Source organism: Phascolarctos cinereus, unplaced genomic scaffold (genome assembly GCF_003287225.1).
Source record: "Phascolarctos cinereus isolate Bilbo 61053 unplaced genomic scaffold, phaCin_HiC Scaffold_2;HRSCAF=192, whole genome shotgun sequence".
Lineage (NCBI taxonomy): Eukaryota > Metazoa > Chordata > Mammalia > Diprotodontia > Phascolarctidae > Phascolarctos > Phascolarctos cinereus.
Genome location: NW_027555625.1, coordinates 319,258,071 through 319,283,091, shown reverse-complemented (window position 1 = coordinate 319,283,091; position 25,021 = coordinate 319,258,071). Strand labels below are relative to the sequence as shown.

Sequence of the window (25,021 nt, the reverse complement as noted above, 5' to 3'; positions counted from 1 at the left end):
CTAGCCTGTGAAAGATAATACTCCTGCAGCCTTGTACATCTGCATTTTTAAAAGCACTACTCCTCCCTTAAGGTGGAAGGAAGGAAATAGTCCATTCTTAAGCTTTGGCCCTCTTCTTCACCCCAATCCCTGATTTATGAAGGGTAGTCAGGGGATGATGGACTTTGTCTTAGAGAACTAGACAGATTTGAGCCTTATTGGAGCCCCAGGGGAAAGACAGAGGACAGGGGAGGAGTCAGTCAACCTTCCCGTCATCCCACCATAGGTTTGTATGAATTTGATTGTTCATGTTAGGGCTCAGTTACTATCTTCGATGATGTAGCTAATGCCCTGGGACCCTTGGCTCTGTCATTATGATTCCTGAACCACAGTGAAAGATTATACAGTATTAATGTGGGAATTAATAAAGGGGAAATATGTTGGAAGACTAAAAAAAAAAGGGCAGATTTTCACTGGATAAAAGGAAAAACTTCCTAAAAATTAGAGCAGTCCAAATGCAGCATGGACTCTCGTGAGAGACAGTAGATTCTTTCTCCATTGTGGTCCTGAAACAAAGCTGCATGACCACTTATTATGGATGGTGTGGACAAACTCTTTTTGCCAGGCATGGGTTGGACAAAACAGCTTCTGAGGTCCCCTCCTGTTCTGAGATTCTGTTAATCTTACCCTAACAGTCAGAGATCATCAAAACCATCAGAGAGCCAACCATTAAGAGACAGGTTTCCCTGCACTCTCTCTCTCCATTTGCCCTGGCTTTTCCCCTACAGAGGTCAAGGTGCAGGAAGCTGTTCCTAGGCTTTCTGCGCTCTTGGACAACAAATTGTTGAGATGACAAATTGTTCTTGTTCAGTCATTTCAGTTGTGTCTGACTGTGACCCCTTTTGGGGTTTTCTTGGCAAATATATTGGAGTGATTTGCCATTTCCTCCTCCAACTCATTTGACAGATGAGGAAATTGAGGCAAATAGAGTTAATTGACTTGCCCAGGGTCACAGAGATAGTAAGTGTCTGAGATTAGATTTAAACTCATGAAGATGAATCTTCCTAATTCCAAGCCCAGTGCTTTATCCCCCGTACCACCTAGCTGCCCTTGAGTTGACAATAATGGAATAAAATTACAGAATATTAAAGAGTTGCAATGGTCTGTGGGGCTCAACTTGTACAAATCTCTCTTTTAAATACAAGGCCCTGAGAGTTAGAGTGACTGTAAGTCTCATGAAGATAGAACTTATGTCTTGCCTAGGCTTAGAATCAAAGATTAAGAACTGCAAGGGACTTTGTGAGAGGACATCTGGACTAACTTCACTTTTCTCTTTCTAGCACAGTCTTTGCACACAATAGGAATTTCATCAAAATTTGTTGAAATGAAAATTCAGCAAAGGAATTATAGCCAGCAAATGGCAGAACCAGAATTTGAACCCAAGTCCTTGGACTCCATATCCAGTGGTCTTGCCAGTACGCCACTTCGTTGAATAGGGAGAGGGTAAGCAGTCTAAGATGCATTCAAATCATTTCCTAGTGCAAATGAAATTCAGAACAAAAATAACCACAAAAATCTCCAGGAATGGACACTGAGGAAAGAGACTGGAAGGGACAAAGAAACAGTAGGTGTTGCTTCTGTTCTTTGATGGATTGCTGATCTCATTGATGAATTAATCAATCAGCAATCATCTATTGATCACTAAGTATGTGCTAGGCATTGTGCTAGGTGCCAGACAAAAAAGTGAAATAGCTCCTGCCCTCGAGAAGCTTACGCTGTACAGATGAGGCTACTCTCTCCAGTGTCCAGCCATGCAAAATGTAATCCATCCATGCCTTCTCTCCTCCTGTAACTTTTGTCTGTGTGTGCCTATAAAATGTCACTAGGGAGTAGGGGCTGAGGGGAGGGCCAGGTAGTCTTCCCGACATGCTGGATGCTCTTCTCCGTTCCTCCTGACCTTGCAGAGATTGCAATGAAGCATATGACTTTTCCATTATTTATCCTTCTGAAATGGACGGAGTTCCATACCTCCCTCAAATAATGCAGTAACAGAATCGATCAACCCACCAAAAGGTCAGAATGCAAATGCAAAACGTAAATCAGGTACTAATTTTTTTTCCTACAATCCCACAACAATGTAGTCATATATGGTCAGGTTTTAATGTGTAGACTAGATTACAAGATTCATCTATACCCTGATCTTTTAATCAGATTTGAACTCTTCTCTAACTGAGTCAAAAAGGTAATATTATGTGATTGGTTGAAAGATTCAGTTATGGCTCTTGGGCCTACACATAAAAATATCAAGCCAGTTCAAAAATGCAAGGAATAAGGGTTGGGAATGCTTTATGGAGACAGACCCCTTCACTTGTAGCAGAGGGAACCCTGGGAAGGGGGAGGGAAGGAGGAGACTTCTGCACCTCTGTTGACCATGGCATCAAAACTACTGGGCAAGTAGAGATAATCCATCTATCTGGCAGCAGAGAAACGCAGTAAGCAGAAGCAGATTCAGAGAGACAGATGCCCAAGGGAGAAGTCGGCTTCAGGGGGTGTTGGCCCCTCATGGCAGACAAGAATGGCAACTGTGGACTCCAGAAAGGAATGGAAGCTGGGAGTCCAGCCTTGAGCCAGCTCAGCAGAGATGAAACATGCAAAGAATAATAATAATAGCTAACATTTGTATAGCACCCATTAGGTGCCAGGGAATGTGCTAAGCACTTTACAATTATCTCCTTTGATCCTCACAACAACCCTGGGAGATAAGTGCTGTTATTATCCCCATTTCATAGATGAAGAAATTGAATCAGACAGAAGTTAAGTGATGTGTCCACAGCTAGTAAGTGTCTGAGGCCAAAGTTGTACCTAGGTCTTCCCAACTCCAGGCCCAGGGTTCTATCCACTGTGCCCAGGAAGGACTCTGCAAAGAGAAAAGGGACTTTCATGAGGTGAAAGTTCTGGGGATATACTTTCAGTATCATGAGCTGTAAGCCACTCTTTGCTATGCGTGCATCATACAACATACCTCACTTTAAGTCAGTCAGTCAACAGGCAATTAATAAAGGCTTGCTATGTACCAGGAATTGTGCTAAGCAGTGGGGATATTAAAAAAAAAAAAGGTCAAAAACGCAGTCCTCTTCCTCAAGGAGCTTACAGTCTAATGGGGGAGACAACATGTAAACAACTACATATACAAAATATAAAAGGTCCAGGTGTAGTGGAGCTAATGTCAGGAAGCCCACTCTTCCCACAGATGCTGTGTGTTTGTACCAACTGTGCTCACTATGCCATGTTCATAAAGACTCGGGACCTACAGTAATAGAAGCAGCCCCCACAGGGCTACCCATGGAAGGGGAGGGAGCAGCCACCTTCTGGAAATCCAAGCTATAGGGGAAGTATAAGGGAGAATAGCACCCCAGAGGGTTTGTTACATTACAACTTTCTGTGTGACCAGCCTGACTCCTTTTTCATCAATCATATATTTCTCTAGGGATTCATTGATCCTTTAACACTGTAAAATTCTTCATTGGTAGATTGATGTTGTTTGCTGTTCACTTGTGTCCAGCTCTTCGTGACTCCACTTGAGGTTTTCTTGGCAGCCATACTGGAGCGGTTTGCCATTTTCTTCCCAAGCTCATTTTACAGATGAGGAAACTGAGGCAAACAGGGTTAAATGACTTGCTCAGGATCACACAGCTTGTGTCTGGAGTCAAATTTGAACTCAGGTCTTCCTAACTCCAAGCCCACCACTCTATCTAGTGAGCAGCCTAGATGCCCTGATAGATCAATAGGATGATAGATCTAGAGCTAGAAGGATCATGAGAGATCATCTAGTACAATCCATCAGTACAAGGAAGCCCAGAGAGGTTAAGTAACCTGCCCAAAGTCACCCATCTTAAGTAAAAGAAGAAGAGGCTGAACCCAGGTCCTCTGATTACAAATCCAGGCTTCTCGCCATCCCATGCTGCAGGTTTCAGGCTTGTAATACCACCATGCACTATTCTTTTTCCTTTGGATGAGTCACCACATTAACTCTTTAGAGACTGTGATATTACATGATTTGTAGCCATACATCATACCTGGAAAAATGTTACTGTTAAAAAAAATGTAGGGGCAGCTAGGTGGCTCAGTGGATAGAGCACCAGCCCTGGAGTCAGGAGGACTTGAGTTCAAATCTGACCTCAGACACATAACACTCACTAGCTGTGTGACTCTGGGCAAGTCATTTAACCCCAACTGCCTCACCAAAACAAAACCACACAAAAAACAAAACAAAAAGAAATGTACCTTTCTTTCCAGGAGAAGTTTAGGTTTATTAAAACCAACATATGATTCCCCCAAATCAAGCCAACCCACTGTCCTTTTCCTGTGCAATTCTGGGCCCAGTTCATTGTCCATCTTTAGAATCTGCCCAAGGTATACACCTACCAAACATCTAAGAGAGTGACTTATCTATCTTCATGCATTTGTGAAATAATTATTATTCATCAACTTGGTTTTTCATATGCAGATATTTAGACTGAAATCTTTTTAAAATATTTTTATTTTGTTAAATATTTCCCAATTACATTAAAAATTTTTTAACATTCCTCTTTTAAAATCTTGAGCTCCAAATACTCTCCTGCCTTCCTGCCCCTTCCACCCATTGAGAAGGCATATGATATCAATTATATATTTGAAGACTGAAATCTTTTGAATAATTATGGATCTTCCTGGAGTCAGGAAAACCTGAGTTCAAAACTGGCCTCAGACACTTCCTCTCTGTGTGATCTTGTTTTGTTGTTGTTTTATCTCACTTTAGAAGCCACACAAAGATCCAAGAATTAATGCAATTAACAATGTATCATCTCCAAGCAGAGCACCTAAAAGACCTCATCACATCTAAGAAAGACTTCTGCCCTGGACATTCTTCAGGACTTTAGCAAACACTGGAGAGCACCCATCTCCCTGTTCTATGTGTTACTCGATGTTAGTAAGTAGAGGGTCCTCCAAACTCAAATCAGGACTCAGTCAAGAAAAAAAAAGTATAAAGAAACAAGTATAGGAGTTCCATGGGGCTCTTACGAAGGAGCTCCCATGAAGAAAGTTAAGTAATAACAGCAAAAGCTTAGTGCAGAAGACAAAGTCAATGCCCTCTACCTTCCTAGACCATATTCCTGCTTTCAATTATGTCTGCCCACAACAAAACCTCTAACTTTTATATTGTGGCCAAAGCAGAACCTCAGAGATATTTTTTGATGTTACAAAGGATCCTCATATGTGAAAAAAGTTGGGAGCTCCTGCTTTTTAGATGAAATTCCAAAATTGAGCAGGATTGGATTAGATAATCTTAGGTCTGAAAGCTGGAAGACTTCCATAAATGGCCCAACCCACCCATTTTACAAATAAGAAAATCAAAAGCCCAGAAAAGTTGTAAATTATTCAGCCTTGAAGGGCTCTCCCAACCCAAGATTTCATGAGTCTATGCTCCTTGAAATCTATACAAGTAAGGAGCCAATTTGAGACCTGAAAGCATATTTCATTTTGATCACATTAACTTAAGACACAGAGGGCTCCTCATCAAAAACACACATCCAAGGTCACTTATCGCATCATTAGTTTCCTTTTCCCACAAAGGTGACTTAAAATTCTTGGTTTGGAGACATTTGTTCCTTACCAGCTATACCTTCTGCTCATTCTTTTATTCCCAAGAGAATAGGGGAGCAACGCCTTCTCAGCTATTCTGAGAACATAGAGGGGCAAAAAAAAAGTTAAGCTTGGGAGGAGAGGATTTACCTACCCAGCAACTGGAGAGCAGTTACCTGATCACAGCAGCAAAGAGAAAAGATCCAGAGATCCTCACATTCCCACTTGCCTGAGTCCTAGAATTAACTAGACGCCTTGAACTCATACCTGAGGCATGTGCTAATGGACATGGAGACAGGGTAAACATCCTGCCCCAGGTCAGGGCTGAGAATGCCTCCTGGTCTCTATTTCCTAACAGGAAAATTGAGAAAGGAATCTCTCAGCCTCCAGAAAAGCTGAGGAAACTCAGAACCAGGCTTCCTTCTTAAAACTAATAGATCTGAATCTTTTATTCCAAATCAAATTCCCCACTGCCACACCTAACTCAATCCAATTCAAATTAGTTCAGTTCAAAGAACATTTCTTAAGTAGGTATCATGTGTGAGGCCCTACAAAGTGCCATGTATGTGAAGATGGATATGATATAGTCCCTCTTCTCAAGGGGCTCACAGCCTCTGAGGTGGTGGCATGGAAGGAAGGACAATTATACAAGTAACAATGATACAAATTTGAATGTGATTAAGGCAAGGTAAAGTAGAAATAAGCTGTAGTGGAAGGAATGAAGACAGAAGCTGACAGTCCTGCTCCTCCCCCTCCAACGTTTCTCATTCTTTCTAGTGTTCCATCCTCATCTTTCTTAACCTCTCTGCAGCTCTTGACACTTTTGTTCGTCTCTTCTTTCTAGGTTTTCATAGTATTCTTCTCTCCTGGTTCTCCTCCTACCTGTCTGACTACTCCTTTTCAGTCCCCTTTGCTGGATCTTCCTCTAAGTCATGCCCACTGAGGATATCCCCCAAGATTCTATCCCAGACCTTTTTCTTCCTTTATACCAGAGGTAGGGAACCTGTGGCCTCGAGGCCACATGCAGCCCTCTGGGTCCTTAAGTGTGGCCCTTTGACTGAATCCAAGGATTTGTTCTGTGAAGTTTGGATTTAGTCAAAGGGCCACACTGGAGGACCTAGAGGGGCCACATGGCCTTGAGGCCACAGATTCTCCACTTATTAGTTTCCTTGGGTTCCATTATCATCTCTATGCAGATGATATCCAGACCTATTTATCAAGCCCTGACCTCTCTCTAGTCTTACATCACCAGCTGCTACTTGAACATCTTACAATAAATGTCCTGTAAACTTTTCAATTTTAACATGTCCAAAGGAAAACTCAATATCTTTCCCAGAAAACTTCAGTCTCCTGAACATCCTTATTGCTTTGAGAACCACCATCCTCCTAGTTACCCAAAATTGAAAATTCAGTGTCATCTTCAGCTCCTCAGTCACACTTAACCCAAATATCCAGTCTGTTGCCAATTTGTTGTTTCCACTTTCACATATAGAAAGATTAGTTGTTGTCCTTAGTGCTCAAAGAAAACCAAAATGACATCACTATGTCCGGGTTAAGGTACATGGTGTCTGACTGTGGCTGATCAGGCCAATATGAGCTCAGAAGGCTCTATCACAGGTCAGATACAAGTAGTCCATAAATAGACATACATGTATATGTATATGTGCCCGTAAAGGTATATATACCCATATATGCATATATGCATGCGTGTGTGTATATAAACTCTTCACAGCTACCATCTTGGTGCAGGCCCTATTAACTCAAGCCTTGACTGCTGCAGCAGCCTGCTGGTTGGTCTCCCCAACTTAAGTCTCTCCCCATTCCAGTCCAGTCTTGTCTGACAAAATGATTTTCCTAAAGCACAGGTCTGACCATGTCACCTCCCCCCAATAAACTCCAGAGGTTTCCTGTTACCTCTAGGATCAAATATAAAGTGCTCTACTTGTCCTGAAAAGTCCTTCATAAGCTAGCACTTCCTAACTTTCCAGTCACCTAACACTTTACTCCTGCTCTGCCTCATAGACAGAAATTCCTTTGACCGTACCTTTTCATTGTCTCCCATGCCTAAAATGCTCTTCTTTCTCATCTTTACCTTCAGGCTTCCCTGGCTTCTTTTAGGCTCAATTCAAATCCCACCTTCATCAAGGGGACTTTCCCAGTTGTCCATCCTACCACACACACAGGCCTTCCCTCTGAAATAAAATTCCACTTAAACTTTACATTTCTTGTACATATAAAGTTGTTTGTATTCTCTCTCCTCATTTGAATGATAACTTCTTGAAGGCAAATATCTTGTTTTTTATCCTTTTTTAAATATCATTCAATGCTTAGAACAATGCCTGACACATAGTAGGTGTTTAATAAATGCTTGTTGATTGCTGTCTGAAGTGTACAATAAATGCTGGAGCTTCAGGGTGATTTACATGGCTCTGGTTAGTAGAGGAAGGGTTATAACAAGACTTTACAAGACAAATGGAAAAGAATATGTTTGTCCCCATTTTCAAGAAGAAACCGTGGAAGGTGCTAACCACAACAGGAAGAATGTGCCTGTGTATTAGACCAGGATAGAAGTGAATGGAATTCAGTTATCCTTCCTTAGCTAGGAGTTAGGGTCAGGGAACTTCTACAGAGGAGGCACAAGTCAAAGAAGGCTCACAATGGCTTAGTTGACCAGCTTGAGGGTCAGCTAGGAGGATACTGTAGGGCTCTACAAGAACAAAAATAAATATGTGTAGATCAGTCCAAGGCATACGACTTTTTAAAAACTATATATCTCAGAGGCAGCAGCAGGGGTGACCACAATGGAAGCAGCGCAGTCACAGTGGATAGAAACTAAAGAGTTAGAACAATGGCAGAGAAGGATGGTAAGCAGAAACAGGGGGCAACACTTGGTCAATGACAGATAGAGTGGCAAATCCACTAAGCCCTGAGTTCCTCAGCCTCAGTAGACACAGATGTGGGGCAGAGCCCAGGAGAAGCAGAGCCCAGAAGTTGTCCCTAGCCAACACCAAGTTACTATGGAAGGCAGAGACATTCAGACAGGAGGTACTTTTCAGCCATGATATAAGGTAGATGGCACTGAAAATTTCTCTGAGACCAAAATCCTTCTTGAATTTGGAATCTGAGTTCCCCAGAAATGTACGCACATCCGCCAGTACAGCCTAAGTATGTGGAAGATTGAAGAGCTGTAATTAGAAATTTTTGCATGTGCAAAGGCACCACAATCCATGTCCAAGGCAAGACCAACATATGGGAAAGGGGACAGGGGAAAAACTGATATGTGAGGGGAAGAGGACAGGAATCACAAGACAATGATTTCAGGTCACTAATGGGCAAGGTGGCCTTGGGTAGAAGGTCACTTGAGCTTTTTCAGTCTGGTAGCTTTTACCTGATTACTCACGCTAAGGAGCTAGGGCTAAATTCTGTTATTTCTCTGCTTCTAAAGGACTACAGGCACTGTCTGTACCCTCCGAATTTTATGCCATCTAAATCTGGCCCTGCTTCGGACATATACCAGCTATGTGACCCTGTACAAGTTTTAACCTCTGAGAACTCTAGGCCATAGGTTTCAAACTGAACTAGAAAGAGGGGCCACTGATCTGTACATAAGGATTCCCATGGGCTGCATACTGAGTTAGTTTTAAAATGTACTATTATCTACATTTTAATAGATTTGTATTTATTTTGTTAAATATTTCCCAATTACATTTTAATGTGACTTGGAGTGGGCGGCCTGTGACCTAGCCACATATTTAAGACTTCTGTTCTAAAACAATAAATTGGAGAAAACGTGCCAAACTACATGGGCTAGGGGAATTCTCTCATCCAAGAGTTTTCCCTACTGACAAAATCACAGCTCTAGTCCACATCCCCATCCCCTATTCTAAATCTGATGTCCTGGTGCAAAGTTTCAGCTGCCCCCACTCTAAGCACACCTCTGAAAAAGCACACCCATAAGAGTGCAGGCCAAGAATGATTCCTCTCCTTTATTTACGTTGTTATCCTGTCTTGATTAAACACTATTAGTTGATTTCTAGTTACTGGCCAATCTGTTAGGAAAGCATGCACTGAATGGAGGCATGAGCTGACTTTTGCCCCTAATTAAGTCCTAATAGAGGTGTGATTGCAGAAGTGTGGGACAGCTGTTAAAATTATAAGAAATTTGGGGGAATGAGAAATAAACTATGCTGGGGGAAGGAAAGATCAGGGAAAGCTTTATAAAGGAAGTGGCATTTGAGTTGGTTTTGAAGCAAAAAAAAAAAGACTCCAAAATAAATGGAGATAGAAAAGGAGGAGGAGAAGGGAGGATAACATGAGCCCAGTCAGAGAGATGGAAGAAAGCAGAATGAGAATAAGGTACAGGGGAGCATCAGATAAAGTGTGACAAGCAGATTGGACTCAGCGTCTGGAAGTCATCAGCTTAGGTTTAATTTTGAAGGTAATAGCAAACCAATAAAAGGGCCTGCTTTGTTGCGGTGGTCGGTTTTGTTTGGTTTGGTTTTGCTTTTTAGTAAAAGAGTGACATGATGATAATGCTGTATTATTCAGCAAATGAATCAGACTGCGGAGGATGGATTAGAGAGAATAGGATAGACTGGAGGGAAGAAGAGAGGGAGACCTTAATAATTTAGCAAAAAGAAGAGTTGAGAACCTAAACTGGGGGATGGGGGATCATAAGTGGAAGTGGAAGGGAACCGGATGTAAGACACTGCAAGGGCAGCTAGGTGGCAAAGCAGATAGAGCACCAACTCTGGAGTCAGGAGGACCTGAGTTCAAATTTGACCTGAGACACTTACTAGCTGTGTGACCCTGGGCAAGTCACTTAACCCCAACTGTCTCTTAAAAAAAAAATATTTCAGAGACATTGAGGACTGGACTTGGCAACTATGGGCTGTTCAGGGTGAGAGACAAAAAAAGGTAAAGGTGACTCTAAATTGATAAGCCTAGAGGTCTGGGAGCATGGCAATGCCGTAAACTTAAATGGAGAAGGAGTCACTTCGCCTGTGTGGGCTTCACTGTTCTCATCTGTCAAATGGGAGGATTGGACTAGCTGAGCTTCTAGCTCTAAATCTCTAAGCTTTTGATGATAGTATGAGGGAAGAGGACACTTAAGTGTAAGGGGTGCGGTGGCGGAGGTGAAAGGTAATGGGCTGACTGTCCTACCCTTCTCACCAGCTTTCGTGAATGCTGTGCCCAGAGACCACACGCTGCCCTTCATATTGGTGGGTTTCCCCCAATGGGTCACTCAACTGGACTAAGTGGGAATTCTATTGTCATTTGATAAAGTGCCAATTCCATGGGGTCCTTACAATACTCTCACCCTACCCCAATTCCCCAGAATGGTTCTTTGCTTGAATGCTAACCAACCTCCAAAAGAGAGCACTCCTGACAATGGAAATGAAAATATATTCAGCAAGATATAGAGATACATATAAAGAACCCAATAAAGACTGTGTAAACAATCTCTTGATTCCAAGCCTATCTATTCTGGGTGAGTTAGGGAAGGGAGGTGGTGAATGTCTGGAGCAAGTCTTGTTAGGAGAAGTCCCTGGTTGAAAGCCAGGCCTGAATTATCACAAACAGATAGAGAATGAGTTTCTAAATCGGTCCTGATGCCAGCTCAGCATTTCTTGGTTACCACTGAGCTCCAGTGGTTCTTTCTGCCCTAGACAGTGTGAACTCAATCAGCTTTCATTGTTTACAAAGAAAATGACTTTACTTCTTCTCTTAAAAAGGTAAAATAAACTTTTTTTCTCCATTACTTCTGAAAGGTGACCCTGCAGTAACCCATAGTGCAGGCAAAAGAGCATTAGAGCCAGTCAAAAGAACTCTCTGTCATTCTATAGTGGAAAAAACAATGAACTTAGTCAAAGGAACTGAGTTCAAATCCAGACTATGCCAACCCCTCCATTTTCATAAACCTTTGTGCTCCCCATGTGACCAGGAGTCATTTTACCTCTCTGTGCCTCAATTTCCTCACTTGTAAAAAGGAAAGAGTTAGACTAGATGACCATCAAAGTCTCTTCCAGCTATAAAACTAAGAAGTTATGCTCCTGCTTGAGTTTCCAAACCAGTTCAAGGTCTGTATGCCTTTGAGCAAGTCATTTTCCTTCTTGCAGACTTGGTTTCCTTCTCTGTAAAACAAGGGAGTTGAATTAGATCTCTTACAGCTCTAAATCCTGTGATTTAATCAATCAACAAATATTTCTCGAGCACCTACTATGTGCTAGGTACTGAGCTCCAAACTAGTCCTTCTTCCATGGTGCTAGATCATTTCCCTGACCAAATGAACCTTGAAAGCAGCACTCCTCTGTGCTATATATGAAAACTAGTCCCTGCCAAAGCTGTTTAAAAGAATGATACTTCTGCACTTGAAAGGAAGGGCAGGCATAACTACAGGGGAAGCCAGCCTGTGATGACCCACCCCTAGTTGGGGATAACAATCTGAAATGTTCGTGAATTAGAGCTCCCCTCTCCACGCCAGTTGCCAATCCCATGAGGTTTTCAAAGGCTATTTAGGATGCTTTTCCTTGGATCTGGGATCCACATGGTATGACTCATTATCAGCTATCATTGTCTGTTATCTGCAGAGGACTCTTGTTTAAATAAGGGAGAGTGGTGATGATAACTGATTATCCAGGAATTCCAAGCTGCAAAATGAGAACCCGATCAAAGATATTGAGACAATTTGCACGGCATTTAATCTTTCCATTGCAGTTCATTACATGATCTCAGTTTCTGTAACTGGCAGAGGAATGTGCTTTGGGGGGAAAAATAAATGATGTTATCAAGTTATCATCATCCCTGGGGGGTGGGAGGGGGAGGAGAGTGTGAGTAGTTTAGTTTAGGGTTTCTCCTAGCAAGAAGTTACACTTCCAAAGGAAGTAACTTAATGGCTCCCCAAAGCTAGTGAAGCTATGCCTCTCTTATCACTTAAATAATTCCTGAAAGCTCACCCCTGGCCAAGAATCATTCATGGAACAAAAAGAATAGAACCTGAGCCTCCCTGAACAACACCCAGTCTGCTCATGGGGCCTTCACACCAACGCAACCCTGAGTTTGAAATAGGCCAACCTATGCTTGATTCCCAGCTCTGACCTTGACATAGTGAGAGGTAGCGTGGCAACAAGATCCTGGACTGGTCACTTCACATCACAGTCCCCAAGAGGAACAGGCAATCGATTACCAACCTATGGGGTCATTGTAATGGAAGTGCTCTGCAAACCTTGAAGTATTATATAAATAAGAGCTATTATAATGTCATATAAAATCAACCTTAAATGGCTATTCACATTGGCCTTGGAGTCAGAAACACCAGGGTTCAAGTCCTTCCTCTGACACACATTAGCTGTGTGAAGCTGGGCAAGTCATTTAACCTTTTAGTGTAAGAGATAAACTCTCAGATAACAAGATTCAGAGGAGTAGCCAGTCTGCACAGAGGGCATTTCCTCACCAGGAGTTCCAGACCAGAAAAAGAATGGTTCTTGTCCTTGGTGCATTTATTTAACAAACTTTTTTTTTTTAATTCCACTATGTACAAGGCATTAGGCTAGGCGCTTGGAGTATAAAGCTGAAAACTGAAAACTGTCTCTCCCTCAAGGAGCTAACAATCAACTGGAGGTTAGGGAGGAAGGACATAAAACATGAATGCAAATAGATGTTACCACCTACAGCCTGGAACACTATTCCAGGACTCTGGGCTCATAGGGAGCTAGGACCATCTTGTAGTGAGTCTCCAAGAAAGTCCTTATCTTTAACTAGTTTTGTCTCTTCATGTATATTGCCAGGAAAATTTCTAAAATGTAACTTGGGTACAGTTTGTATCTTTGTTCAGTCACGTCTGACTGAACATTTGGGGTTTTCTTGGCAAAGATACCAGAGTGGTTTGCTATTTCCTTCTCCAGCTCATTTTACAGATGAGGAAACTGAGGAAAACAAGGTTAAGTGACTTGCCCAGGGTCCCACAGCTAGTAAATATCTGAGGCCACTTTTGAACTCAGGAAAATGAGTCTTCCTGCTTCCACACCCAGTGCTCTATCCACTGGGCCACCTCATTGACTACCAGTTTGTGTCTGACTCTCTCCAAATATAAGTAATACAGTCCCCTCCCTCAGAGGAACTCAATGTACAATATGGGTATCAGATAGGAGACAGTTTTTATTTCTCCCACCAGAGAAAATGCATCAAATGCAAAAGATACCCTGGAGCTTATGAATAAATATAGCCACACAGCACACTCCAATAGCTCATCAGATTCCCCTTAGAAGATAACCAAGCGACTGCTAGATAGATCTTTCCCATTCACTTGAACCTGCCTGCACCATCTGAACAACTCACAGAAAAATCACAGAGATTTGATTGGTCAGATTCAGATCATCTGGCCCCTCATAGTATGATTTTAATATTCCAGCTGCCAAGAGTCAAAAAAAAACCCTATATAATCAGCCTCTATGGAGAAATGATTCCATTATGACAAGGCCACATGACTGAGGTTCCAAAAGCTTAGCAAATTCAGGAAATAAGCAGGATTGGCCTGACAGGTACTTGAAAATTTATTTCTGATTGGATAAATCTGCAATAACCCATACCCCTTAGGCAGCAAGTTACTGGGGACCCACAAAGAGAGGCAGAACTAAAGGCTACCATGACATGAAAATTATTGTGACTTAGTAAAATAATTAAATTTATTCACATATACAAATTTTTACATCTTAGAAAACTCTTTATGTCCAATAAGTCCTTCTTTTGCTTCAGTCACTTGTTTTACACGATTTGGAATTGAGTTCAAAAGTTTTTGACATAAATGATGAAACCACTTTTATTACTTTAGATGTCAAGTATACCTTCAACAAAGAGTCCAGTTTTTCAAGTCTGGCCTTGATTGCAGCTCATAGGTTTTCAATGGGGTTTAAATTATGCAGGTTCCCAGGCTATTGAAACACATTTATCTCCATCTGTTAGATAAATTTCTTAATCTTTTGTGTCATGTGGCATGATATAAAATCGTGTTGCAATATTCCATCTCTATTTGGGAATTTTTGTAACCTTGGAATAATATTGCTTTTTTAATGTATAAACACATTTATCAGAGTTCATTATTCCCTCAATGAGGATAAGACTTCTAGGTCAAATTGCCCCTTCAAAAAAAATGGTTTGTTATTGTTTGTTGTTCAGTTGTTTTTCAATTGTGTCTGATTCTCTGGCACCCCATTTGGGATTTTCTTGGCAAGATACTTGGGTGGTTTGCCATTTCCTTCTAAAAAAAAAATTGATTATAAAGATGCCCAGATCTTATAGATTACATAGATTTCTTTTAACAGTGGTTTTGGTATAGTCTTGGAATAACCTTTTCCAATTTTCTTTACTCCATTCTTTGTATAATCTTTTCTATGACAAGCATTTTTCCCCTTCGTAGCCAAAGTTAGCAGCTTTTTATTTAAAACTGATCTTCTCACTGTTATTTCAACTTCAAGAAATCTAAACAATAGTGTAGAGGAATCTTCTTCTCCAGGTCCCTTTGAAGGTCTTCAATTGTTTTATGAGAATTAATTAAACTGTTTCTTAGCTGTAGTTCGTGATTTCTTGACACTATTGTTCATTTTCTCTTGCATTTTCCTTTGTGCTTGGACAAACCCTGATTTATTGTGGGATTGAATGATTCTTGAAATACTTTACTATACCACAACAAAAGCCACTACAATATCTCTCACTGTCATTGAAGTAAGCTCTTTTAAGAGCTAAAACTTTTGCATACTTCCTTGGAATAATATACATTCTTAAAAATCACATAATTAAAAACACACAAAAAGCAATAAAACACAAGTGTATGGCATAAAATCTACCACTTAATTGACAGAGAACTAACTAAAGGTTAGTCATGGTCAGATGTTCCAATTGCTATCACAAAATTATACCTTATCAAAACTATTGCTTGTCCCAAGGAGCTCACACGCCAGTATAAAAACTCATCTGTTGTCTGAGAATTATAGAGTTTGAAACTTTCTCAGCACTTCTGAGTGAAAAAATGAATGAAACATTTATTAAGTGCTTATTATGTGCAAAGTGCTCTGCTAGGCACTGGAGATACTAATAGGATAGTAAGACAGTCTCTTCTCCAAAGGAGCTCACATTTCAATGTAAGAGCCAACATATATGTTAGGTTTCAGCAGCATGCCAGTTGGAAAGGTCTAGTGCTCCTTAGGGTTCAACAGCAAAGCACATGATTCAGTTCAGTTCAATAAATATTAAGTGCCTACTATGTATCAGGGCAGCTAAGTGGCACAGTGGATAGAGTACTGGGCCTGGAATCAGGAAGACTCATCTTCCTGACTTCAAATCTGGGCTCAGACACTTACTCACTATGTGACCCTGAGCAAGTCACTCAACCCTCTTTGCCTTAGTTTCTCCTCTGTAAAATGGCCTGGAGAAGGAAATGGCAAATCACTCCAATATCTTTGCCAAGAAAAGCCCAAATGGATTCACAAAGAGACACAACTGAAACAACCAAACAAATATAGCAGGCAGTGAGGATACAAAAAAAAAAGAGAGAGAGAGAGAGAGAGAGAGATAGTCCCCGCCCTCAAGAGACCTATGCCTCTTTTATGGCATTCGCACCAATAAAATTATATTAGTTTCTGTTGATGGACCATTTAACACTGCATGGGAGCACTGCTATTCCAAAGTGTCTTGGGTTCAGGTCCTGGGCCTTCTCTATCGCTGTCTGAAGGGAGACGGTGGTCAAAGTGGCAGTTTCACTCATCTGGCAAATGCTGCCTCAAGCTGCCTTACTGCTTCTACTAGGCTGTTTAGCCTTCCCTATGGATTAGCAGTTGGTGGCTGTGGCTGGTGCCTTGTACATAGGAGTTGCTTCCCTGGACAATGGATATAATGGCTGAGTTGGAAGTAGGACTGGAGGTATTGCCTCTCCAGAGGATGCACTTCTCCACTCTTCATGGTGGCTGGCTAATAGCTGTTGCTGGTGATGTGGAAGGTGGCACCTTTCCACAATAATTTTCTCCTCAATTATGGGGGGGGGGAGACTGGGCTAGAAGTAGGTCTGGTAGCTTGGTGCACCCTCCTATTCCAAGGCTCTTGAGTTCAGGATCCCAGGACTGTCTCCATTAAGGTCTGATGCACATAATTCTCTGAGCATGGAGCTTGGCTTCAAATCAACTCCATGGCCATGTCGGTTAGTCATACAATGAGCATTTATTAAGCACTTCTCATGTGCCAGGCCCCATGCTAAGCCATGCTAAGAAATGCAAAAGCAATGTCCTTGCCTTTAAGGAATTTACATTCTAATGGGAAGACAACATGTAAATAAGCAAGGACATAAAAGATAAATACACAGTAGATGGAAGATCATCTTGGGAGGAAGGTACTAGCAGAGAGAGACATATGAATGCTAGCTATATGCTTTAAAAACCTAATGGCATAGAAGCAAAATTTTATATACAGTCTTCTTTGTCCTTTGCATACAGATAAGTCGGTGTTTATTAAGTTAAGGATCTCCTGTGATCATTTGAGCTGCTGAGTAGAGGACCTACTGAAATGGAGAGAGAGAAATCAGGGAGATGGATTAGAAGGCTATGAGAGGTAATGAGGGGCTATACAAGGGTGGTGGAATGTGAGTGGAAGGAATGGAACGCATAAAAGAGATGTTGTAAAGGTAGTAAACGACAAGATTTAACAACAGATTGGCTATGTGGAGTGAGTGTGAGTCAATGATGATACCAAAGTCTGATTGGGAAGATGATACTGCCCTCAACAGTAATAAAGATGTTAAGAACAGAAGAGGGTTTGGCGAGAGGGGGAAGATAGTAAGTTCTTTTTCACATGTGTTGAGTTTGAGATGGTTATGGGATGGATGACTGAAAGGCTATTGGACATGTATGACTGTGGCTTGGTAGCGAGACTAGGGCTAGATATATAAATCTGGGAGTCATCTATACAAATGTAGAAATTGAATCCACAAGAACTCATAAGATTACCAAAAGGTATACAGTTATAGTTGGTGACCTAAATCTATTTTCTGTTGGAAAGTGTCTATTCAAATTTAGGCCTTCCTGACTCCAAGCCAGGTACTCTATTCTGTGCATCACCTAGCTGCCTCATGGAGATTAGTAAATACATGGAATATAGTAAATATAAATAGTCATACTTTTTAAGATAATATGTTTCATAAGTTTTCCACTGCCTAAAATAGCTCTTCCTTCTATTTGTTCTGAAATGGGCTTTCTCTAACATCAAACACTAAGTGAAGGGATGTGATACTAGCTCCAGAATTAAGGGATTTTGTGAGTTTTCACCTAATCCTATCTATGCCTTTATCATACCTTGATCATGTCATCACTCTTAAATATTCCACCTCTACTATCCATAACTCTGATATTCATCTATCTGATTATAATTTCTAATCATCCCTTCCTTCATCCCACCTAAACTACTCCCCTTCTTTCTCATGACCTTCTCACTTTACCCTTCTCTGCTTTCCTTTTTCTTTTTTGCAAAATATTAACTTTTTTATTAATGAGTTCAACTTTATTACAGCACCCTCTTTCCTTCATGTCCTTATATTTCCATCCTATTGACAATCATCCCCTTCCCAATCCCATTCCTGAAACAATTCCACCATCTACCTTTTCCCATCCTATATACAAGGTGTTGAATTCCCCTGGAAGAAGTCACACAATCATGCTGAGTCCTACAGATTTATGTTATATAATCTCAACTGAGCTCTCCCTGCTGCATGCCAATCATTTTGCTCTTCCTTAATTGATGCTTTATACCACTCCACTCAGCATCCATTAAAAACTTTTCTTTTTTCCTTAAGATACCACTATGGCCCCCTCCCCACTTCCTCTCACCAGAAGACATCACCTCATACTTCACAGAAAAAACTGAGACCACAATGAGCTCCCTCTTCTCTCCAATATTGCACTCCAAACCACTTCAACAACATTTCCAATTCTCTCCACCTTACTTGCAAACATTAGGGCTTCTATTTGTGCCCTTGATTCTATCCTATCCCATCTTTGTTTCCCCTGGGAGCTCTGATAATTCATCTCTTGTTTAATTTTCAATCTCACATTATCTACTGGCCCTTTCCTTACTGCTTACAAACTTACCCACGTCTCATCATCCATCTCTTTAAAATCCTCTTGATTCCATCATCCTCTACTCTATCTCTTCTTCCTTTTACAACCAAACTCCTGGAAAGCTGGCTAGATTCATTGTTTCCATTCCCTAACTTCCTACTTCCTTACAGTCTGGTTTATATCTTCATCATTCAAATGAAATTCTTCTCTCCAAGGATACAAATGCCCTATTCATTGCCAAATCTGGTTGCCTTTTCTCAGTCACGGTCTTTTTGAAGTGCTATTTCCTCCTCTCTGGATTCTTATGACACCTCTCTCTTGGTCTTCCTCCTACCCAACTGACCACTCTGCCTTACTCTCCCCTGCTGAATCCCCTTTAACCCATTCCTTATGTGTCAGTATATTGCAGAATTCTTTCCTGCGTCTCTTTTTTCTTTAGACACTCTGCATGATCTCAGCAGCTCCCAGTATTCAACAATCCTCTCAATTTGAATGACTCCTAGATCTACACATCTAACCCCAATCTCTAATCTGAACATTACTAGTTACCTATGGACACCTCTACCTGGATATTCCATAGGCCTCTAAAACTCACTATGTCCGTAACAGAATACGTTATCTTCCTTTCAGACCCTTTTCTTTTCTGAACTGCTACATTTCTATTGAAGGCATCACCATCCTTCTAGTTACACAGGTTCACAACTTTGGAGTCAACCTCAGCAAGTTCCTCTTCCTTGTCCCTCCCAGCTCAATTGTCACCTTGTCAATACTACTATGGTAATGAGTCCTGCATTGAGTCAGTCAACAATCCTATATTAAGCACTTACCATGTGCCAAAGACTTTATGAAGCACTAGGAATACAAATGCAAGCAAAAAAACAATCCCTGACTTCAATGAACTTACATTCTGGTAGTGAAGACAACACATAAAGGATGCTAAAGAAGGAAGGGGTGGAAAGTACCTGGCAAAGGCATAGTAGAGAAAGCCTGGAGTGAAACCTAGAGAGGAATGAGATCTGGCTGACCTAGAGGTCCTGCTTAAATGGATGCCCTGGGAGGAGCCATCTAAGGGGAAGGCCCCAAGGTTGAGAGCACTTCCAGTGTGTGAATTCTGAGGCTAAGTGAGGCTTCAGGATAAAGAACTGGGCCGTGGTAGAGGAAGTCTAGCATATAGCCTATAGTTAGGAAGGAAGGAAATATGGAGGAGTGAGGCACGTCTGAGGTGCTCACCTTCAGTTAACTCTACACTAGGAATCACTCCCATGAGGAGTGATTATCTGTCCCCTCTCCCCTACACACACACACACACACACAGAGTGGGAAAGATAATACGGAGCATTAAGTACTTACTGAGTGTGAGTACTGCTCTATGTGGAGGATTTTTGTCGTTCAGTTGTGTCCGACTGTTCATGACTCCATTTGGGATTTCCTTGGCAAAGATACTGGAGTGGTTTGCCACTTTCTTCTCTAGCTCATTTTGCAGATGTGGAAACAGAAGCAAACAGGGTTAAGTGACTTATCCAGGGTCATAGAGCTAGTAAGTGTCTGAGGACTGATTTGAGCTTGGATCTTCCTGACTCCAAGCCTGGTGCTCTATCCACTACATCACCTAGCTGCCCCTAGGGTGAGGATATGAAGACAAAATGAAATACCCCTCCCCTTAGGGAGCTTGCACTTTATGGGGAGGAGTGAGAACAATGTGTAATAACAGCTAGCATTTATACAGTGTTTAAGATTTTTAAAATGCTTCAGAAATGTTATCTCATTTAATATAAACACATGCAAATAAATGCTTTTATATTATACACAAATACAGTCTAGAGTATATACAAAGTAATTTTGGGGCAGAAAACATAGGTCTCATATAAAGGGCTTGAATCCTCACCCCTTCCTCAAATTTCATCTTTCCCAAGCAAAAATATGTCTTTACTCCAAGCCTTCCTACCTCCTGACCCTCTAAGTTGCTTTTCTCTAGGTGTTCTCCAGCTCTGATGACTCTTTCTTAAGGAGCATATCCCAAATCCACACCATAATAGCATTATAGGGCTGGTGCGCCATGATTGGTTGTGAGAAGGTCATATTTGCTTGTGTGTAGAGCTGGCGTCTCCCAGCCTATATTCTGCAAAAGCATGTGGCAGAAGACAGTGATTGGGTGGCTACTGGGGCCCCACAGGATATTGGAGGGCGCTTAGATTATTAGGTCCAGGAAGGATCTATGAACAAACATGAAAGCTCTAAAGGCCTTTGGAACATTGAATATCAGAGACAGCAGGGACCTTAGAATATTACAACTGAGAGAAATTCTCAAATATTGAATGCCAGACCTGTAAGGACCTTTTAAAAGAATATCAAACCAGGAAAAAGCCTTACTACATCTGGTGTCAGAGCCAGAAGAGAACTTAGAATACAAAATGCCAGGGTCACCAATTGACAGAATAGGAAACTGAGGTCTAAAAATCAGTACAGTTAGCACATTCTTTTTCCTGAGCACCCAATTCACTTCTTTTTAGAAATAAAATGTGGACATAATGAAATATGCCCAGAATTCTAGGAGAATTTCCATTCCTTTCCAGTCCCTTCATTCTTCATGGAATATTAGTCACAAATCCATGGGATTTAGATCTTAGAGATTTAGTTCAACTCTTTACAGATGAAGAAACAGGATCAGAGCAAGAAAGTAATTTGTCTAAGGTAGTGAAATTAATCAGTGGTAGAGTTGAGATTTGAACCCAGGTCTTCTCACTCAAGATCCTGTGAAATATCCACCATATAATAAGAGTTGTCCAAATGTAGAATAGGCAGAATATCATGACTGTCCCATCACTGGAAGTCTTCAAGCAGAGGTGGAGAGCCACTTTTTGGGGATGATTGAGAGATGTTTCTGCTCAGGTGGAGGTTGGCCCCAGTGACCTCTAAGGGCCCTTTTGGCTTTGAGATTCTAGGATTTTCAGCCTTAGTGATTCTTCATGGTATCTCTCCCCCTGGACTGAGGGGAGGAGGTACCCAGGTAGGGCTGTCAGCAGCACCAGCTGGGATCTCTGAGCTGAGTGGGCAGTGTGTGCCCAGGACGGATGAGGTGTGAAATGAGGTCTGTCAGGTCTGTGCCCCCTGAAGCTGACTTGGCAAGCCTTGTTTTCACCCTGGGTGAAGCAGATTGAGCTTTTTCGGGTGTTTTCCCAGCACTACTCAGGGAGCAAGAATAGAATTTGTTTTCTTCCCATTGTGCAAAATTGTCTAAAATAAGCAAAACCAAACAAACATAATGAAGGATAGGTGTTCATCAAGATGGAGAGAGCAGGGAGAAACAAGATGGGGGGATGGAAAAGAGGGGAGTAATGACCACCTAAGCCCAGACCACTTTCAGCAGATCCTAATGAGTGAGCTGGCAAAGAAGGTCCCTCAGCAGGAAGCCTGCATTATTAACGTTGGCACCAAACACAACCTGACTGCAATCTGAGAGAGCGGCTGCTAAGCTGGCACGACACAGACCCCATTCTTGGCTGCAGCATCAGAACAGATGTCTAAAGAGGGATTTTTTTTTTGTATGTGGGTTTTTTTCAACATTACATGACCTTATGCCAGAGCCTGTTTGTGCCAAGGTAAAGGTTGTTAATGGGTCAAGGAAACAGATTCATTGGCTTTGCCCAGCATCAAATGGTGCTTGAGTGGGCGCTCCAGGGCAAAAGGTGGGGAGGAGATGTCAGGAAGGGCTTAATTACAGCAGTGGAATTTTAAAAAGCAACCAAAAGAAGGCCAGCCATCTTCCTCCCTTTGGGGCCATAGGAACTTAAGATTTTTGCCCATGGACCAGTCACAGAGATGAAGGGCTACAAGGATAGCTCATAGGCACCAGCTAATCGTGTACGTCTGACATTAATGGTACCCTTCCTAAATTAAGCTGGGTACATTTTGAATAACCATTACAGTTTGTGTGTGTGTGTGTATGTGTGTGTGTGTGTGTGTGTGTGTGTGTGTGTGTGTGTGTGTGTGTTTAGGTGTGTGTGGGGGGGTGCATGTGTGATACCTTGGATTCACAGAGATTCTTTTTTTTTTTTAATTCTCCCCCAGAAGTTCAAAGCATTGTGTTTACAATTTCATTAGCCTCATGCCTTCTCTGGGGAGTAAATAAATAATATGAATAACAATTCATATTCTTACAGAGCTTCACCCTGCACAAATTCTTTTCCTTAGATCACCTCCAAGAGGTAGATGGTATGAATATTATTATTCCTGTTGAACAAATGGAAAAACTGAGGCTTGGAGTAGAAAAGCCAGCCTGAGGTCATACATCTAAGTAAAATGTCCAAGCCAGAACCCAAACCCAAGCAGTTAAACCTCTGGGTTTTAGTTTCCTCACCTGTAAAATGAGACATGTAGGACTAGATGATCTTCCTATTCTAAAACTTTTTCCCAAGTCCATTTCTGCCTCTTTCACAAAAAATAATTAAATAAATAAATAAATAAATGAACGAATGAATGAATGAATAAATAGATAGATAGATAGATAAATAAATGAATGAATAAATGAATGAATAAATAGATAGATAGATAGATAAATAAATGAATGAATAAATGCATACATACATACATACATACATAAATGAATGAATGAATAAATAAATAAAAGGGGAAAAGTTGTTCTACAGTTTTATTAACATGGGCTCTGAAGTGCAGACTGGCCAAAAGACTTCCCTGAGATTGCGTGGTAACTTGGGACAAATCTACAACCAAAACTTGGGCTTTCTCCATGCACCACTGGTCAGCAGAGCTAGAAAGGCCAAATACAATTGGATCCAGCAAATATTTATCTAATACCTACAGTGGGCTAGGTGCTGGAGACACAAAGATAGAGAACTCAACAGGCCTTACCTTCAAAGATCACAATCTACTGTGGAGAAAGTGGCATGGTATAAATAAATCAAAACATGACAAGGGCAAAAGAGGGATCCAAGCAAGGGTCTGAGGAAAATCTGTGACTGGAAAGAATGCTTTTAACTTGGGGGGGGGGCGGAATAAGGGAAGACTTGGTGAAGGAGGTGGCATCTGAGCTAAGCCTTGTAGGAAGACAAGGGTTTCAATAGACAGGAGTGGAAAGAATGTATTCTAGGCAGTGAGCTTGGCCTATGTGACTACATAGAGGCAGGAGGGGACATAATGAGATCTAAGGGACTTCTAGTGGTCTAATTTGTCTGGAATGTAGAGTGCATTGAGGGGAATAATGTGAAATAAAGGAAGCAAAGGCATATAGGAATCTGATTGTGTTGGGCCTTGAATGCTAGAATAAGAAAATGTATCCTAAAGGAAACTGGGATCTGCTGAAGACTTTGAAACATGATATTGTCAGACTTGGACTTTAGAGCAATTATTTTGGTAGCTTTTTAAAGGGAGAAACGGAGAGGGAGATCAGCAAAGAGGCCATTAGAATCACCCAGGCAAGAGGTGATGAGACTTTGAGCTACAGTGGTGGCCATGGAAGTGGAAAGAAAGAGGCAGATGCAACAGAAATTGTGGAGGCAGTGTGCCAAACTGTCATTTAAACCCTTTACAATGCAAACTAACAGAAAAATGAGAGATGTGGTCTTCTTTTCAGAGTCAGGCTCTTAGACTGAGTCCATGTGACAAGAAAACATTCAACCAAATGGTCAGTCATCTATATCATTAGTAAAATGATGGCATACAACCAGTTTGATTGAATTGGCAAGACATCTTGGTGCCACAAAGACATCTTCACAAGTGAGTTTTTTTATAATGAAAAGTCCTGATGGACACCCTGTTCTTCATTCCCCTCTATCTTGCTCCCCAACAGTTTTACAAGAAACCAGGTAGTATTTATGTATGCCATAATAAGAAACCAGGAGAGAGGCTACACACAGACATGGACTCAGTTACCCAAAGAGACAGGACTAAGAATTGACATGGTCCACCAGGAAAATATGTGCCTACCCCCCGTCCCTCCAGGGAATTACGTGCATCAAGAAATTGATATCAGAGAGAGGCACAGAAGGAATAGTGAGGAGAGAAGCCTTCTTAAGAGAGAACCCCCAAAGCTTGAGAGGTCCTCCTATAAGAGAGGGCCACCAAACCTTCACAAAGCATCTCTTGATGGACAGGACAGAGAGAAAAGAAGTCATCATCAGATGGAGATGCTGAAGGAGAGGTGTGGTCGATAGACCGAGGTATGGAAGGGAAGAAGAAGCCATTGCCAAGTGGAGGAAAAAAGGGAGAAAACTAAGCAGAGAGACATGGTGTGAAGAAGCAAGGCCTTCATTAATGCTCAAAGACTTGTGTACTAAGTCCTACAGGAAGGTGGAATTTATCAAAGG

At 41.5% G+C, this 25,021-nt stretch overlaps 1 long non-coding RNA gene across 1 annotated transcript in view; it reads left to right on the top strand.

Moving 5' to 3' along the window:
* Positions 1-25,021, top strand: part of LOC110211330 (uncharacterized) — a 55,765-nt gene that overhangs the window by 15,157 nt on the left and 15,587 nt on the right. Inside the window, exon 3 of the long non-coding RNA XR_013484362.1 lies at positions 1,320-1,482. This is a non-coding gene — a long non-coding RNA (uncharacterized LOC110211330). The remainder of the gene's footprint in view (positions 1-1,319; positions 1,483-25,021) is intronic.